Source organism: Cervus elaphus, chromosome 4, assembly GCF_910594005.1.
Source record: "Cervus elaphus chromosome 4, mCerEla1.1, whole genome shotgun sequence".
Taxonomy (NCBI): domain Eukaryota; kingdom Metazoa; phylum Chordata; class Mammalia; order Artiodactyla; family Cervidae; genus Cervus; species Cervus elaphus.
Window position 1 is genome coordinate 47052293 of NC_057818.1, and position 13836 is coordinate 47066128.

A 13836-nucleotide genomic window follows, 5' to 3' on the forward strand; every position below is an offset into this window, starting at 1 on the left:
TTTCTTTTACAAAGGTGGAGAGGATGGGATGGGTATGAAAAAAGTGGTTCACACTCTGGGCAGGATTCTATTGTGCAAACCAATCCTTCCTGAAGGTACTTTTTATTCCCTCATCACAATGTAACTTGATATAAATAATGTTTTAAGATTTTCTTGAATGGTGAACATCAGCAATACAGCATTTGAGGTTGACTTAAAACTGCCTTTTAAAAGCTCTTAAGGATTTCCCTTGCAGTGCAGGGAATACTCCATGCTCCCAATGCAGGGGGCACAGGTTCTATCCCTGGTCTGGGATTCAATCCCTGGTCAGGGGAACTAAGATCCTGCATGCTGCATGGCCAAAAAGAAAAACCCACAGCGTTACTGTGTTGTTACGTACTAAATTTACAAAGGAGTTAAACCAGTTGTTTGTACATCATTTAAAAACTGCCTCCTGGGGATTCACTAGTGGTCCAGTCCTAATCACTGGACTAGGACTCTGCACTTGGCACTGTCAAGGGTGTGGGTTCAATCCCTGGTTGGGATTGGGTGCAGCCAAAAAAAAAGTCTCCACTTATAAATCACAGTAGGAACAACATTTCCCATAAAGATTTTAGTCATAAGGCATTTTCTTAATCTCTCATGCTTCATTTAGGTCTTAACTCCGCTCTGTTTTTGCAGCTTTGGAGTCAGTAAATAAAGCCTGAAACGCTAAGACAAAACTAAGAGAATTCATTAATGTATCTGTTGACTGGCTTAGGATATCCCCCACTCCCACCCAGCTTGGCAGTGTTGACCCAAAGAGGGAAGTCGAATCTGAAAATCACAACTGTCGTTTTATTTAACATGTCAGGAGGTAGATGACCTGAACATCTATCTTACTCCATCCTAATAAAGTAGTTTGTTGGGAACTGGAATAATTGTTAGTCAAGATGTATAAGATAAATTATGGTTAATCCCACTTTGCCCACATACATATTAATAGTTCCCTTACACCCAAACCATGTGAGGCACCGTAAAACATTCTTCCCAAAACCCAACAAAATATCTAAAGTATCCTAATTTTCAGTTATAACCTTTCATCTACTGTTCCAGGTATTCCTTAGTTATATCTGTTTAAGTGATATTATCTCTGCTTTCCTTGCTTAGATACTGCACATGTACTTCACGTTTAAGGTGTTCTGTTTTAAAATAATGGGCCAATACAAGCTATTTTATGAAAAATCCCACTTTGTAATTTTACAATGTATCACTGGTGAACAGCAAACGTGATTTTGTCATACAAGGCAGTAATAACATAACCTAGCGTTTATTTAGCTCTATTTTTTTATGGTGTTTTCATGTAAAATTTTAAACTTCAGTGTACACTAGAATCTCTTAGAGGGCTTATTGCTGGGTCCCATGTCCAGAGTTGCTGATTTAGGAAATCTGGGTTGATGGGGGCTTAGAATTTGTATTTCCAACCAGTTCCCAGGTAATGGTGTGGCTGCTGTGCCACAGACCACACTATGAGAACTTACGGTCTAAACTATTTTATCTTCAGAGCAGCTCCACTGGGTAGTAGACAGTATGCATATTATTTCTTCATTTTATATCTAGAAAAAACGAGAGGCAAGTGACAAACTTGGTGTGTTATGTCTATTTTATGGCTTCTTGTAATTATTTCAGTGTAATAGATGGGAGAGATGGCTTTTGCAGACTTTGGCAAATATTTGCTTACTACCTCTTACACACTGGTCATTAGATATACAATGAATATCAAAACAACATACTGCTGTCCTTTTAAGGTCTTACTAGTGCTTTTGTGTGTGCTGGGTGGTATTGGGGGGAGGTGGTGTAGGATGTGGTTGAAGATACAGGTATGGAGCATATGATGTGAGAGTCATAGGCCATTGTGTCAAAGACTTGATTCGTTCTTAAGTGCCATGAGAATCTGCCAAAGAAGACTTAAGTATGGCAGTGTGATAGATATTTTGATAAGACCATTTGATGCTTTGTGAAGAGTGGGTTGGAATGGGAGCAAGAGTAGAGAGGCAGAGTGGCCATTTTAGAGGCTTGAGTAATCACTAAAGCAAGGTGATAAAAGTAAGATGTTAACATTCGAGATGGGTGGAAATTGATAGTTATGGTTTTTATTTGGAAGTGAGTTGACAAGACTTAACGAGATGCATGATAACAGGAAGACATCAAGTACTATGCCAACTTTTAATGTGTAAGGCTAGCTGATGAAGATGTTAGGGGCCATAGAGAAGCAGTTTAGGAGGGAACAGAATCAAGAATTTGAGGTATGTCAGATCTGTAAAGCTTGTTTGACAGTAAGTGGGAATCAGAGCAATTCTTTTTAAGTTTTGCACCAGAAACCTTAAAACAGTATTAATGACAGGTGATAGGACAAAATCCTTGAGGTAAAGTATATGTATTTAGAGGAAGCAAGAAAGCTAGATTTGAGCCTTGGTGCTCTCCTAAGACACACAGAAAAGAAAATCAGCTGATTCCTTTGCTAATGAGGTACTACAAGCCTATCTAGAGTGTGATGTCTTAGAAGCCAAGTAGATAGAAATGATCATTTGTTGATTTTACCACAAAATTAAATAAGTCAGTGTCCTTTAAATTTGGCAGTATACAAGCCACTGTAAACCTGTTCAAAAGCCTTTTTAATGGATTGTGGGGGGTCATAAACCAGATTGGTTTAGCATAAGGTAGACTGATGATAACTTGGCTCTGTTACCAGGTTTGAAAACTGTTACTGCCACTATATTTGAGGCTCTCTGCAAGTTTTGTAACATTTGTACCTCAGCTGCCTTATCTGTATATCATCTCATAAAGTTGTAAGGAGTAAGTAAGAATTCACATTTTTAAGTACTCAGCACATGAGTGCTTAACAGATGTTTGTCATTCCTAGAGTTAAAGGGTGAAGGTAAAGATAGGAAGAGAGGCAGCACATGTAGACCCTTTAAATGTTTCACTAGAAACCTTCAGGTTAGTGTGAGGCAAATGTGAGGTAAAGGGAGTTTGGTTCTTTGGTTTGGGTTTGTTATTAAAGCTGGGTACAGTATATTTGTAAACTGGAAGGTAACTTTGGGACAGAAGTATTTGAGAAGATGGGAGAAGAGGAGTTGTTGCACAGATGACTCAATAAGTGGTACTTTCTCTGAACAGGAGGGAAGAGAATACAGGTGTCACAGCAAACCTGAGATTTTGGTGGTGGGGAGATTAAAAGGAGTTCCTATTTGGTTAACTGTATTTTCTCAGTGGAGTATCAGATGAACCTGGTTAGAATGAAAGAGGAGGGAATGTGCAAGATTTGAGATCAAAGGAAGTCTGTCATACTGAATAACTGAAGCATGCTCATAGGTCCCCAATAAACTATATCTCAATGCTCTGGGATATTTCAGTAAAAATTGCTTTTCCCTCAACACTCACCCCTCAACTCAGACATTCTGAGATGTATCCAATTTCCACTGCATGCCCTGGGGATGGCTTTTCTCTAATGATTATTTTTCTATCCTTAGAATAATATCAGGCTTGAGAGACATTTATTCAGATATCCTACCACATGAAAGGGAATTTTGAATGTGTGTTACTGAATGAAAGTTCTGTAAGAAAGTGCTAATCGCTCAGTCATGTCCAGCTCTTTGTGACCTTATGGACTGTAACCCACCAAGCTCCTCTGTCCATGGAATTCAGGCAAGAGTTGGAGTGAGTTACTGTTACCTTCTCCAGGGGATCTTCCTGATCAAACCCAGGTGTCCTGCATTGCAGGCAGATTCTTTACCATCTGAGCCACCAGGGAAGTCCTATAAAAGTTATATAAAATGAGATTATGTGCAGATGGTTGGAGGAATGAACTCCAGGGCTTTAGCTGGGTAGAGTTAATTAATTAGCATAGGCAGCCAGGGAGTTCCTAGCAATGCTGCATCAGGAATCTTTTAGGAAATGTGTAAAATAGGAGAAAACACGAGACCAAATTAAAATACACTGAAGGTTAAACATTTACACAAAAGAATGTTTAATATAAATGTTTTTATTAAGGAATAGTGACTATAAAACCATGATATGTCTACTTTGTGGAGTTAAAAGAACTCAGATTTTGAGAAACAAACTTTTGATTGAGTTACTGTGTTAAAACACTGTCAGATCTTTATATTTAAGGGAGATGCTAAATGTACTGATGTTTAAGTGTACATGCTGAAAACAAGCAGGGTAGCCACTAAGAAAGGGAAGCAGGGGTGGCAGGGGGAGAGGAAAAACTAGAGAAAGATAATGGAGTAAGGAGAAAAAAAAAAAAAACCCAAAGAAAGGCAGGAATGTGAGGGAGGAAACAACAAAACCAAAATGGAAGGTAAGTAGAAACCACATAATGAATAGTGGAAATAAATCTAAGAAATATCATAATCCAGTAAATGTAAAAGGCTCAGCTTTTCAGTTAAAATTAAGGATCATGAAATAGGATTCTTTTTTAAAAGCAGCTATAGGCTATTTGCAAGGGAAATCTCTAAAAAGATAAGGACAGAAAAGTGAAAAATACAGAAAAAGATATATTAGGCACATGGGAAATGGCAACCACCCCAGTATTGCCTGGAGAATCCCATGGACAGAGAAGCCTTCACACTACAGTTGTGGGCTCGCAAGAGTCGGACACGACTTAGCGACTAAACTACCAAACCACCATCCAAAAGAAAGCTGTTGTATTTAAATTCCAGACAAAATAGTCTTTAAGGCAAACATTACTAGAGATAAAGTCACCAGAGAAGGATAAACATTTCAGTTCACTGTGAAGATAAAATTCTAGTTTCGTATTTTGCTGAATAATATAGCCTGAGAATATTAATAAAGAACTACAGAGAGAAACTGACACATTCACCAGGTATTTCAAAACTATTAGGAGCAAAGTCAATTTGAGAGAAACAATCATTTCTATCATTTTTTAAATCCCTTATGATCGAATGCCTAAAGGGATGGGAGAATGACCCAAACTGTGTCATGGCCTAGATCTGGCTCTTTCTACTCAAGGGATTATTTCCTCACCCATCGATTATGGATAACCATTCAGACCTGGCCTTCTCGTAGGGTTAAGTGTAAGTTGGAAGGCTTTTGAGAACCCTTTTACCTGAAGAACTTTCCAGTAGGACTGTGTCCTCTAACTGGAGAGTGCCAAAAGCATGAATAGAGCGGGATGGGAAAGCACATGGCACATTTCATTCCCCTCAGGTCTCTTTCTCCACTGCCCTTCCGTGTTTTTACAGTACAATCAAAATACATCATTTTCTACAGTGTGATAGGGAAGCTAACAAAACAAGGTGTAAAATAAGTAACCATTTCTATCCAAATACACTTTTGTTGTACAAGTTCAGAATACAATATGAAGGAGAATGGTTAGCAGATGTCAGAGTGATAATCCTGAAGAGCTGGGATTATGGATGGTTTGGGGTTTTTTCCCTTCATTTTTTCTATCTTTCAAGAAGTGTAGATGTATTGTGTAATAAAAGTGAACAACAGAAGTCCACACACTGCACTCCTTGTAGAATTCCTGCTTGGCCTAGTTGGAGTCCTACTGTAGTAAGTTTGGTAGAATTTAAGCTTTCAAATCTGACTGCGTAAATGAAAGAGACATATACTTTTACTTTTCAACTTGTTTATAATACACATGATATATTGTCTTTCATTACTGTTCTCTACCATTGCAAAAGTATATGACAGAAGAGGCGGACCAGCCAACAGGGTAAGTTTTCCATGTAGGTAACCATAATGGAACTAGAGAGAGAATTCAAAAACTGCTGTTGAAGTTTTCAGTGACTGAGAAGTGTGTTTATTTCCTAGATCTACCATAGCAAAACACCACAAAACTTAGGCCACCAAGGATTTTGATAAGCCACCAAGTCTTGTATTTTGCTCTTCTCTCACAGTTATGGAGGCTAGAAAGTCCAAAACCCACAGGTGTAATCAGCACCCTGCTCCCTCTGAAGGTTCTAGGGAAGAATCCTTCCCTGCCTCATACAACTTTTGTAGCCCCAGGCAATCCTTGGCTTGTAGTTGGATCACTCCAGTCTCTTCACATGATCTTATTCCCTTTGTCTCTTCTCTGATGTCTCCAAAACTTCTCTTTATGACAGGAGTTACTAGATATAGAGCCCACCCTCATCCAGTGTGATCTCAGCTTAACTTAATGATATCTGCAAAAACCCTGTTCCTGTTTCCAAATAAAGTCGCATTCATAACTGCTGGGGTTAGGACTTAAACATATCTTTTGGGTGGGTGGGTGGGGGGGCTTCCCTGGTGGTCCAGTGGTTGGGAATCTATCTGCCAACACAGAGGACACAGGTTCTTTGGCCCAGGAAGATCCCACATGCTGCAGGGCAACTAAGCCCATGTGCCACAACTACTGAGCCTGTGCTCCTCAACAAAACAAGCCCCATGCACCACAACATTAGAGTAGCCTCTGCTTGCCGCAACTAGAGAAAAGCCTGTGTGCATCAATGACCCAGTGCAGCCAAAAATAAATATTTTTTAATTAAAAAAAAAAACAACATATCTTTTGGGGAGGCATGTGGAAGGAAAGTTATGACCAACCTAGATAGCATATTTAAAAGCAGAGACATTACTTTGCCAACAAAGGTCCGTCTAGTCAAGGCTATGGTTTTTCCAGTGGTCATGTATGGATGTGAGAATTGGACTGAAGAAAGCTGAGGGCCGAAGAATTGATGCTTTTGAACTGTGGTGTTGAAGAAGACTCATATGAGAGTCCCTTGGACTGCAAGGAGATCCAACCAGTCCATCGTAAAGGAGATCAGTCCTGGGTATTCATTGGAAGGACTGATGCTGAAGCTGAAACTCCAATACTTTGGCCACCTCACGGGAAGAGTTGACTCATTGGAAAAGACCCTGATGCTGGGAGGGATTGGGGGTAGGAGAAGAAGGGGACAACAGAAGATGAGATAGCTGGATGGCATCACCGACTCGATGGACATGAGTTTGAGTAAACTCCGGGAGTTGGTGATGGACAGGGAGGCCTGGAGTGTTGTGATTCAAAGAGCAGGACACGACTGAGCAACTGAACTGAACTGAACTGACTCTAACCCACAACCTGGAAATCAGTAAACCTGGTTGAAACAGTAGTTTCTATGAAAATGGGCTTAGATACATATGTCCTTACAACTACCAGCATGAGTGAGAGCAAGTCTAGCTGAAATGCAAATTTCTTTTTTTTTAAAAAAAAAACTTAGATCCATAAGATTTTCTCAAAACTATATTCCAGAATGAGTTTTCAACAGGTTACAGTAGTTTGAAGTACAGGAAGGGATATAAGCATATGACATAGCTCTCACACTGAAAGACTTTTATTAATATATGAAAATTACTCAGCCATTAAGAATACATTTGAATCAGTTCTAATGAGGTGGATGAAACGAGCCTATTATACAGAGTGAAGTAAGTCAGAAAGAAAAACACCAATACAATAAACTAACGCATATATATGGAATTTAGAAAGATGGTAATGATAACCCTATATGCGAGACAGCAAAAGAGACACAGATGTATAGAACAGTCTGTTGGACTCTGTGGGAGAAGGCGAGGGTGGGATGATCAGAGAGAATAGTATTGAAACATGCATATTATCATATGTGAAACAGACCACCAGTCCAGGTTCGATGCATGAGACAGTGCTCAGGGCTGGTGCACTGGGATGACTCAGAGGGATGGGATGGGGAGGGCGGTGGGAGGGGGGTTCAGGATGGGGAACACATGTACACCCATTCATGTCAATGTATGGCAAAAACCACTACAATATTGTAATTAGCCTACAATTAAATAAATTTTTTAAAAATGAGGGATACAAATGTGTAGGTTGGTAATAAAAAATAGCATCCACCCTTTCTCTGGGCTCCATGGATGTGAAGCATGTGAAATAAGCAACATCAACTCTAAAGGCCTAGAGAGGAAGAGAAATTCTTAGAAAAAGCATGGTTAAATTAAGGCGAAAAATGGGGGCAGAACCTTTCGAGTTGAGGTTTAATACATTTGCAGTGTTCATGACACAACTGGCATTTCCAAGGGCAAAATGAAATGTAAGCACAGACAGAAGTAGAGCAGAGAGCAGGTTAGGATATTTGACTTCAGTTGTACTGATGGTCGAAAAGTAGGGCTGTCATCTACCCTTTGCAGACATCCATCTGTTTCACATGTAACCAGAATCACTAAAAAGCAATGTAGCTGGCTGTATCAGGTCTTAGTTGCAGCACATTGGATCTTTATTGCATCATGCACACAGACTGTGTAGCACACGGCCTTGGTTGCTCCATGTCATGCAGTTGGATCTTAGTTCACTGACCAGGGATCAAACCTACGTCCCCTGCATTGTGAGGCAGATTCTTCACCTCTGGACCACCAGGGAAGAACCAGTTTTTATTCTCCCTAACTTCATTTAGTGGAAACAGCTAAATGGTTACCTGGGTTGCTGAGTGAATTAATCCAGTAAGGAGACTGACAAAGAGCAAATTTTTTGAGATCATGGAGCAATGCAGAATGTGGTCTTTGTATAAATATGCAATCCCTATTTATATCTCCCAGACAAATCTGAATGACAATTTTGGTTATCTCATTGCTGCACTATCATTCTTTAGTTCTTGAACAGTCTGAACTTCTTACTGTATTATTCAAGGTCTTTCATATTTTGTTCACTTTCTACTTTTCAAGTTTAATCTACCACTAACTTAGAGCATATACTTTATATGTCAACTGAACATAGATTGCTTAATATTCCCAGGACTTGCTTTGCTGTTTTCCACATTAGCAATGTTTCTCATGCCTTTTCCTGTGCTTGGAATGTCCACCCATTATAATTCTCAGTTACCAGCTATCAAAATGTATTCATCAAAGGCTGAGACCAGCTATCACTCTTCCATTGAGCCTTTCCTAGTCCTCTCTGCTTTTTTCCTCTCAGAAATCATAGGTTACCAGTAATTGAGTCTTCTATAGTATGTCAAAATTCACATCAAGTTTATGAAGTGTAGTCACTTATTTCCATTTTATAGTTGAGGAAACAGAATTTACATAGCTAGTAGTTAATCATTTTTATTTATTAATTTTTTTACAGATGGAAAATAGAAATTTACATAGTTGTGAATTAACCATTAATTTTCAAAACATTATTTTAATAGTGCATCTTCAGAGATCAATTGGGAAGCTAAAGGCTATTTATTCCAATCCCTTCCTAAGTGAACAGAGGCCAATAAAATGAAGCAATTGGACTCAGCAACTATAATTAGCAGGATGGATCTGGCAGAGTACCAAATCAGTTAATCTTAACAGCTTGATAAGGTTTGCAAAAAAAATGACATTGAAATTATGAAAGAGGGACTTCCCTGGTGGTCCAGTGGCTAAGATTCCACACCCCCAATGCAGGGGGCCTGGGTTCAATCTGTGGTCAGGGAACTAGATCCCACATGCTACATCTAAGAGTTCACATGCTGAAGCTAAAGATCCCACATGGTGCAATGAAGATCAAAGATCTCGAGTACACCAACTAAACAGCTAGAGCAGCCTAATAAATATATTTTTAAAAAAGCATCCAACAAGGTTTAATATCCACTTGTATTAGTACCTTTTTTCCCCACAAAACTAGGAATCTAAGAATAGAAGACAGTTTCTTCAAACTGTTTCATCAGACCACCCCCACCAAAACAAATACACTGTTGACATCATGCTTAACGGTAAAATATTGAATAATTTCCTCTTAAGATTGGGAGTAAGGCAACAATGCCCACTGTCATCACTTACATTTCAGCAGCTATATTAGAGGTCTTTGCCAATGTAATAAAACAAAAACAGAAATAAAAGGCATATAGATTATAAAGAAAGAAAACTATCTTTTTGCAGAGATATTTGAGTATTTACCTTATCTGTCAAACCAAAAAAAAAAACCACAAAAAACAAAACAAGTTTGGTCATACATTTAAATATAAATGCCAAAACCAAAGAGTGATTACTGAAAAAGATAAAGAGTTTTGTGATTTAGGGATAGGTAAATGTTTCTTAGATCACAGAAGACAAAAAACATTAAAGGTTAAAACTGATAAAGAGTTCATCAAAATTAAAAACTTGTCACCAGAAGACATCTTTAGGAAAACAGGCAAGGAACAGACTAGGAGAAAATATTCACAAAACATACACTGATCCATGACAAAGGACTGGTAAAGAGGATACATAAAGAACTCCACAACTCAATAATTTTTAAAAATCCAATTAAAAATGGTCAAAAGATTTTTATATTTTATAAAAATTGCAAACAGCCAAAAATCTTATGAAAGAGAATGCAACATCATTAATTAGCAGGGAGATGCAAATTAAAACCACTAAAATACCACTGCACACTCACCAAGTTGGAGTTTTGTAGAACTGGCACTCTCAGATATTGTTGGTGGGGCTGTAAAATGGAGAAACATCTGGAAAGTTTCTTATAAAACTAAATATACATCATTTTATGATTCAACAATGCCACTCCTGGCTCTTTACCGAAGAGGTTGAAAACCAAGGGCTTCCTAGGTGTCTCTAAGTGGTAAAGAATCTGCCTGCCAATGCAGAAGATGTAAGAGACGTGGGTTCGATCCCTGGGTTTGGAAGATCCCCCAGAGGAGAGCATGGCAACTCACTCCAGTATTCTTGCCTGGAGAATCTCATGGACAGAGAAGCCTGGTGGGCTGTAGCCAGGGGTCCATGGGGTCGCAAAAGAGTTGGGACATGACTGGAGCGACTTAGCACACATGCATGAAAACCATAATCCAGAAAGACTTGTAAAAGAATGCTACTGAAGTTTTTAGCCAAAACAACCCAAGTATACATCCTTATGAGAACTGATAGGTGGTGTGCTGTGCTTAGCTGCTCAGTCAGTCCGACTCTTTTGCGACCCCATGGACTATAGCTCGCCAGGCTCTTCTGACCATGGAATTCTCCAGGCAAGAATACTGGAGTCGGTTGCCATGCCCTTCTCCGGGAGATCGTCTCAGCCCAGGGGTCAAACCCAAGGCTCCTGCATTGCAGGTGGATTCTGAGCCACCAGGGAAGCCCATAGGTTAGTCATACAATAAAACACTACTCAGTGATAAAAAGGAATGAATTTCTGATATATCCAACAATATTTTATATATATATAAAATCTAAAAAACATGCTCTTCAAAAGAACACTTACACAAACATGTATATTTTGTGTGATTTCATTTATATGAAACTCTAAAGAGACAAAATTAACCAGCCATCCCCCTCCAAAAAAGAATGATATTTGCCTCTGGATGGCTGGGTGTGAGTTTTGATGACATCTGAGACATGAAGGCAATTCTTCAGGAGATAGTAAACTTCTATATCTTGACAAGAGTTTGGAGTACATATACACATTGGTCAAAACCAAGAAAGTACACTCAAAAATTTCTGCCTTTTTCCTATATGTACATCGAAACAGGCAAACAAAGATTGAACTCATTAATATGCTTGCTAAAGTATTTAGGAGATACTGTACTGATATCTACAGTTCACTGTGAAGTGCACATAATAATTAGATGGATTAATGGGTGCATAGAGAAATGCCCAGGTATATGACAAAGCTAGTGTAATAAAACGTGAAGGATAGGCTATAGGTGGTGAGCATATGTTCAGTGTAAAACTCCCTCAAGTTGGCTGTATGTTTGAAATTTCTCATTAAACTATTGGAAAACAAAGAGATTTTTAAAAGTTATCTTTGAATGCCACCAGGCAAGATATAACTTTAGTTAGATTACTGCAATACCAATCAAGTGAGATTTTTCTTGCTCCTTAGTTTTCTCTTCCCCTGGTTCAATTCCAGATGAGCCAGAGACCACCTACAGAGAGGGATAAAGTAAAGGAGTCAAATAACAGACTGGTATATCAGAGAAGAAACTAATTTTTTATTCTTTCCAAGTTGCAGAAGGTGGAAAGTTTTTGATTTAGAAGAAGTATGAAGTAGTGACTTCTTCCGGGGAATATTTTAATTAGCAAAAATGATTATACTTACTGAGAGTGATCTCAGATTTATTATCTTACAGTGACTGAAGAAGTTACTCAACCTGCTAAGATTTCATCTGTACTCATTTGTTTCTGACTCTTTGTGACTCCATGGACTGTAGCCCTCCAGGCTCCTCTGTCCATGTAATTTTCCAGGCAAGAATAGTGGAGTGGGTTGCCATTTCCTACTCTAGGGGATCTTCCCTGACCCAGGGATTGAACGGGTGTCTCCTGAGTCTCCTGCATGGGCAGGCATATTCTTTACCACTAGTGTAACCTAGGAACCCTCAAGATTTCATCCAGGAGCAGAAAGAGAACACACAGACATATTCACAGTGGTAGTTAATAAAACCTTTTGTTTGCAAGCAACCTGTGGCATCTTATTCAATTTACTATATTTGTTATTAGTTGATATGGAGTTTCTGGGTATACAACGCTATCACTTGGAAATTACAATAGTCTTATCACCTCCTTTTTAATTCTTACATCTGTAATTATTTTACTTACCTAATTGCCAATCACAATTTTGTAGGCTCAAATAAAAGCCAATATCAGATTCCTGGGCTTCCCAGGTGGCTCAGTGGTAAAGAATCTGCCTTCCAAGCAGGAGACGTGGGTTCAAACCCTGGTCAGACATGACTTAGCAACTAAACAACAACAAATCAGATACCCAGTTAGTCACAGCCAGGTACAGTTTATGAGTTGCTCAATAGTCTGCTACCATGCAACAGGTACACAGGAGAACCACAAGCCTTCCATAACCATCATATAAATACCAACACGTCTATAATTACAGACATATTCACAGTTACCTACTAGCTCATTCAGCCAACAAAACCACAAGCCTAAGGCACCACATCATTCTCTACCTCATATAAGTAATTCCACAGTCAGAAAATACTCACAAACCACTTCCTGTTACTTCTCCAGTCACATACAAGTGCATACACAACTCACACCTAATCCAAAAAAAACAGACACACCAGAGTAAACACTACAGGGCAACATGACTCCATCCACTGCCATGATCATTGCACAGAAGTAGCTGGAGGTCAGACACATCAGGTCAGGCATGGAGAGCCGCCCCTACACACCTAAACACAAACACACTACACCACCAGTTGTGTGCTAGGGCCAGTTTCAGGCCCTAGGGTTTCCCCAGGGAGAAAAACCCCTCCTACCCCCAACCCTGGACCACAGACCTCATCCAGGTCACATCCAGGGTTGACATCAGCATTCCTACCTGGAATGAAAGTCGGGTACTCAGCGCACACAGGCTTGACATTCCTAGTTTCCTCCTTGGCTTTTGAAGGCCTGTCTCTGGCTATGGCATCATCGCTCAACAGGCTACACCAGGCTGTGCATGCGCACTTCTGCAGGCTGAACCGCCCTGGAGTCTGGGGCATTTCTGACTCTGCAAATTTGGGGGAATAGCTTGTGAAGGATAGGTGTTAACTGCCCTCTAAATGTTTGTTAGAATATACCTGTGAAGCCATCTGGTTCTGGACCTTTGTTTGTTGGGAGATTTTTGCTTTTTAAATAACTTTTTCAACTTCAATACTGGTAATTGACCTGTTCATATTTCTTATTTCTTCCTGGTACAGTCTTGGGATAGTATTCATTTCTAGGAATTTGTCCATTTCTTCTAGGTTGTCCATTTTATTGGCATATTTGTTTGTATTTGTATTTATTTGTAATCTCTTAAGACCCCTTATATTTTTGTGGTGTCAGTGGTAACTTTTTATTTCTGATTTTATTGATTTGGGCTCTCTTTTTCCCTTGACAAGTCTGGCTAAAGGTTTATTAATTTTGTTTATCTTTTCAAAGAATCAGCTCTTAGTTTCA